Source organism: Tachyglossus aculeatus, chromosome X4 (assembly GCF_015852505.1).
Source record: "Tachyglossus aculeatus isolate mTacAcu1 chromosome X4, mTacAcu1.pri, whole genome shotgun sequence".
Taxonomy (NCBI): domain Eukaryota; kingdom Metazoa; phylum Chordata; class Mammalia; order Monotremata; family Tachyglossidae; genus Tachyglossus; species Tachyglossus aculeatus.
In genome coordinates, this window is record NC_052098.1 from 9,104,590 (window position 1) to 9,110,683 (window position 6,094).

The following is a 6,094-nucleotide window of genomic DNA, read 5'->3' on the forward strand; positions in this document are numbered from 1 at the left end:
TGTCCCACTTGGGGCTCACAATCTTAATCCCCATTTTACAAATGAGGAAACTGAGGCACAAAGAAGTTAAGTGACTTACCCAAGGTCGCACAGCAGACAAGTGGCAGAACCTGGATTAGAAGCCAGGTCATTTGACTCCCAAGCCTATGCTCATTGTCACAAGCCATCCAGAGTCCCCCCATCTGTTGGCCCCTAGGGACCCTGAGTTGGGCAGCCGTGATGGTGGTCAGCAGTGACTGTCATCATCAATTGTATTTATTGAGCGCTTACTGTGTGCAGAGCACTGTACTAAGCGCTTGGGAAGTACAAGTTGGCAACATATAGAGACAGTCCTACCCAACAGTGGGCTCACAGTCTAAAAGGGGGAGACAGAGAACAAAACCAAACATACTAACAAAATAAAATAAATAGAATATGTACAAGTAAAATAAATAAATAAATAAATAAATAAATAAATAGAGTAATAAATATGTACAAACATATATACGTATATACAGGTGCTGTGGGGAAGGGAAGGAGGTAAAGTGGGGGGGATGGAGAGGGGGACGAGGGGGAGAGGAAGGAAGGGGCTCAGTCTGGGTCCACTGTCATCTGCTGTATTCAATTCTTGTTTCTTTCCTTCTCCTGCTCCTGCCGCTCTGCTCTGGGCAAACACATCTCTCTCAATGTGTATTTCTGTGAGTGAGTGTGTGGTTTTTTTGTTTTTTTTCGGGGGTGGGGGGTGAGTTGAGACTGTTGTCCCTGTCTATATGTCCATGTGTCCCTTTCTTTCTGCCTCCTTCTCAGTTTCTCTCTGAATCTCTGACTCCACAACGCTGTCTTCCTTTCCCTGTCCAGCACAAAATACAAATATGACGAAACCCAAGCAGGATAAATGGAGATGACCCTTTTTGTTGCAAAAGGATGACCCTATCAAAAAGGAGGCATGCATTCCAAGATTGGTTCTCTGATAAAGGGAAGGTCCAGGTCCAGAATACAATAGGGACCTTTTCTAACCGCCCTGTTCCATATGCCCTCCCTCTAGAAGTCATAATGGCTCTGCAGGGGCTGAAGAAATAGCTTGGTTATCTGAAGAGTTACTTCCAGGCCCTGGTCAGTCAATCCTATAGAATAAAAGGAATCCCACAGCCCTTCAAGTGCTGGAGGGTGAAGATCTCAGCCATGCCCATGAGAAGGACCCTATTCGACTGGCATACACATTTAAGCCCTATAAATCAATCAATAATATTTACTGAGCACTTATACTGTGCAGAACACTGGACTAAGACAATACAGTAGAGTTAATAGACACGATCCCCACCCTGTACAGTAGAGTTAGTAGGCATGATCCCTCCCCTCAAGAAGTCTACAATATGTGACAAGCAGAGAGATCTCTTTCCAAAACAGAAGCTTTGCCTTTTTTCTGTCCCTCCTGTCTCATGCTGGAATATCTGTTGAAACATTCTCCTGGGTTTTTACAATAACAGCTGTTTAGTTTTCTTAGGGCATAAGTGATTTGCTGATATGAAATGCACAAGGTATTTCTCATTTATTTCGGTTTCACCTTGTTCAAATTCAACTTCAGAAAGTGAATATGATCTTCTCTCTGGTTATCAGCTTCCAAATGAGAACTTTTAAAGTCAGCTGATGGGTTTGATGTGCATCCAAGTCATACACAATAATATACTATGGTAAATACCCGTCTGTCTGAGAAACGCTTGGAGATAAAAGTAATCATCTGATTATCTGCCTCCTACAAATTACTGCCTGGAAAACTCATTTTTAATGCAGAAAATAAGATTAGATTTAATATTGCTTATCTGCCTTAAGCCTTTTCAGATGTTCAGTAAACTCAAACTCAATAGTAACATGAAACGTAACACTGGAGTGTCTGGAATAAAGGAATGTAAGATTTGTCACAGCTCATCAGATCAAAGGTGCATCAGATCAAAAGGGACGCTCCCTCTGGAAGTATCTGAGAGAAGCAGAGTGGCTCAGTGGAAAAGAGCATGGGCTTTGGAGTCAGAGATCGTGGGTTCAAATCCCGGCTCCGCCACTTGTCAGCTGTGTGACTTTGGGCAAGTCACTTAACTTCTCTGTGCCTCAGTGACCTCATCTGTAAAATGGGGACTAAGACTGTGAGCCCCATCTGGGACAACCTGGTCACCTTGTAACCTCCCCAGTGCTTAGAACAGTGCTTTGCACATAGTAAGCGCTTAATAAATGCCATTATTATTATTATTATTATTATTGTATCCCACCAGCGCTTAGAATAGTGCTTGGCACATAGTAAGCACTTAAATGCCATTATTATTATTATCCATCCATCAAGTGATGCTTTGCAAGAATCCACAAGCAAACACCAAAAATCAAACATATGAAACTCAGAGATCCCTTTCACCCTGAGTTCAGATTACCTGCGGATACCCTTGAAGTATGAAGATTAATTAAATAATAATTATTATTATCAGAGTTTATTTTAGAGGGCAGAATTATCAGTATTTATTACATTGTTTAAATTCCCCGTCCAGCTTTTTAAAAACTCTTTTCAAACATATACTTGGAGGTTTAAGGAGCAATAGCTTCTGATAAAGGGGAAAACAAAGTTACTCCCCTCTCTCCCCTCTCCCTATACCTGCTTTCCTCCCAACCTCCAGAAGACCACCTGCCTGAACGGTACCCAAAGTTAAATAAGAATCAGCACTCTTCCCTCCTGGTCTGCTCATATACTGGGCTCTTCAGAACCCCAGCTACTGTTTCCACCACCCTGAGTTGATGACAGAACATTAACAAGGCCATATGGGCTATATGTAGGGTAGCCCCTGACCGCCCTCAAAAATACCGGGCACCCCTTTGCCGAGTCCCTCCCTGCCCCGTCTCCCCTCCCCAACACACGGCACTGGGCAGATCATTACTCTCCCCATCTTCAAGTCCCTACTAAAGTCGCATCTCTTCCAGGAAGCCTTGGTATGCAGAGCCTGGAAAAAGTCACGAAATGTGCTGATGTAACTAACAACTGCCACAAAATTACAAATTGTGAATTCTATGGTATTTCCAGTGACAATCTATGGATTCAAAAGCCGGACAGTGAAAAAAAGGATAGAAAGAACATCGATCCTTTTGAAATGTGGTGTTGGAGAAGGCTTTTGTGAATACCGTGGACTGCCCAAAAAAACGAACAAATGGATTTTGGAGCAAATTAAACCAAAGTGGTCTTTGGGTGGCCAAATGGCTTGACTTAGATTAGCATATTTTGGACACATGATCAGGAGGACTAATTCTCTGGAGAAGACACTAACGCTAGGAAGAATCCAGGGAAAACGCGGAAGAGGCAGACCGGCAGCTAGATGGATAGAGAGACCCATAACGACGATAACGGAAGAACCGTTAGAAAGGTTATGGATCATGGCAGAAGACAGGACGTTCTGGAGAAACTATATCCTTAGATATATTTTATACCTATATAAAAATATATAATATATATTATATAGCATATATTACATATAATATAAAATATATAAAAATATATCCTTAGATATATTTTCCTTAGAAGTGGAAATGACTCAACGGCACTTGATAATAATAATAATACTCACCCCACCCTCACCCCCACCAGACCTATGCCCATATCTTTATACTCTGTAGATTCCCCTGTCTGTAATTGATTGTGATGTCTGGCTCCTCCACTAGACTGTAAGTTCCTTGAGGATAGAGATATGTCTACTTTTTCTGCTGTACCATCTCAAGTGCTTAGTACAGTGCTCTTCCCAAGTAAGTACTCAATAAAGACCACTGATTATTGAGCACCCACTTGGAGAAGTGCGCCGTATTAGCCACTTGGACAATACAGAATAGAATAAAAAAGTGGCATGTTCCCACCCCACAGACCGGATGAAGAGCCACCTTAGCCATTTGTCTTGTATCATGCTGTAGAGTCGTCTCCGACCCATAGCGATGCCACGGACACATCTCTCCCAGAACGCCCCACCTCCATCTGCAATTGTTCCGCTAGTGTATCCAAAGAGTTTTCTTGGTAAAAATCCAGAAGTGATTTACCATTGCTGCCTTCCGCGCGGTAAACTTGTCTCTGCCCTCGCCTCTCTCCCATGTCGCCACTGCCCAGCACAGGGGAGTTTTGACTTGTAGCAGATTGCCTTCCACTAGCTAGCCACTGGCCAAGCTAGGAATGGAACGGGTAGGCCTCTGCTTGACTCTTCCTCCTACAGTCGAGACTGGTAGAGTACTGGAAACTCTCTGGGTGCGACCCTGAGAGGACAACTTAGCCAAAGGAGAGGACAAAACCCTGCCTCGGAATAACGATAATGTTGCACACACCAACACATCCTCTCTCCAGTGCATAACATTTCTACTTCTATGTCGTTTCAAAAACACTCTGGCATTGGCTTGAAGTTGCACAAATTATTCTGCAGTTCAAAGGGCACGCGAGGTTAGTTTCAGGATCGGGAGTCTAAAAGAGGCTGAAATCACGGATACATTTTAGTTTACAAGCCCTTTGCCTCCCACAACGTATTTAAATATGGAAGAATTGAGCTCATAACCTGAAGTAACGACACCGCCGGGTCATGGATAATTTCTCTATGTGTCACTGCCCTCTGCTGGACAAAATTAGAATCGGCCTTTCCTCTGTTCTTGTCCATCATCTCTCCACACCATTGGAACTGAATTTATCAGCGGATTTTCAAGGGCCAAGAGTCAGCTAATTTTCACCAGATTTCTTCGGCCATCCCCTCGGGGAGAGGAAGAGACTCGGAATTGTAAGTCCCCTGACTCACTCACCCCACCCCACCAGAAGGCGAGCAAAGATCTGCTCCCAAGGAGCTCTTTTCTTCCCTAGCCACATCTCTATGACAACCGTTGTCCAAAACAATCTGATATTTTGTTCTATGATGATTTCAGGAGACACAGAAGCATAGTCCAGAGAGACTATACCAGATGTTTACCTTTCTGAAAAAAAAAAACTGACCGAGGGAAGTAAGCTGATGAGTTCCAGTATTTATGAAGTGCTTTCTCTGTGCTAAGCACTGGGGGAGATACAAATATAACAGATCAGACACGGTGAATAGGAAGTAATAGAGGGCCCATCTTCCTAATAAACTACATCTACATGAATCTACTTGGCAGGTTAGAAGCAAAAGGGGGTCAGAAAGAGGATGCTTAGTACAGTGCTCTGCACACAGTAAGAGCTCAATAAATACGATTGATGATGTCTCAAGACACAGAGCTGCTTGGCAAAGCTCAGGGTCCACGCTTAGCCTCACTGGGAAAGGAGGAGTGGCCACCCCATTAGATAAGCAGTGATCCTGAATCTTGCTTCTGCTGTACTCTCCCAAATGCTCAGTACAGTGCTTGCTCATCAGTAGGAGCTGGACAAATAGTATTGATTGCTAGGAGGAAGCAGCATGGCATAGTGGATATCACACAGATTTCAGAGTCAGAAGGTCACGCGTCCTAATACCAGCTCCGCCATTTGCTGTGTGATCTTGAGCAAGTCACTTCACTTCTCTATGCTTCAGTGACCTCATCTGTAAATTGGGGATTGAGACTGGGAGCCCCAGGTGGGACAGGGACTGGGTCTAACCTGATTTGCTTATATCCATCCGGTGCTTAGTACAGTGAGACAGGCAAACATAAAATCTGCAATTGTCACATAGAGTAGAAAAACCAAATCAAGGTTACTTTGGAGTTGCTATTTTCAGAAAATGTTATTTTTATCCTCTCAAATTTTACCGATCTCCCATTAAAACACATCTTCCCTGATTCTTCCTATTCGTTTGAGGCATTCAATTCAATTCAATTCAATCGAATTATTTGAGCACTTGCCGTGCGCAAAGTACTGTAGTAAACGCTTGGGAGAGTACAATACAACAAACAGACACATTCCCTGCCCACAACGAGGTATGGTAACTGCTAATGTGTGAGCTGAAATGTGTGAGCGGGGAGGGGGAGACGGGACCAGGGGGAGGGGAAGTGGCTGAGTCCCTTTCCCTCATCCCATTTTACAGTCTAAATCTAACTCACCCGGCTTTATAATTATTATTATTATTATATTAATAATAAGAATAATAATGGTACTTGTTAAGTGCTTAGTATGTGC

General features: G+C 43.3%; 1 non-coding gene across 1 annotated transcript; it reads right to left on the reverse strand.

Moving 5' to 3' along the window:
• Positions 1–4,117: 4,117 nt before the first annotated feature.
• Positions 4,118–4,255, reverse strand: LOC119948398. The gene has a single exon (XR_005456796.1). It is a non-coding gene; the product is annotated as a small nucleolar RNA SNORA7 (small nucleolar RNA).
• Positions 4,256–6,094: the final 1,839 nt, after the last annotated feature.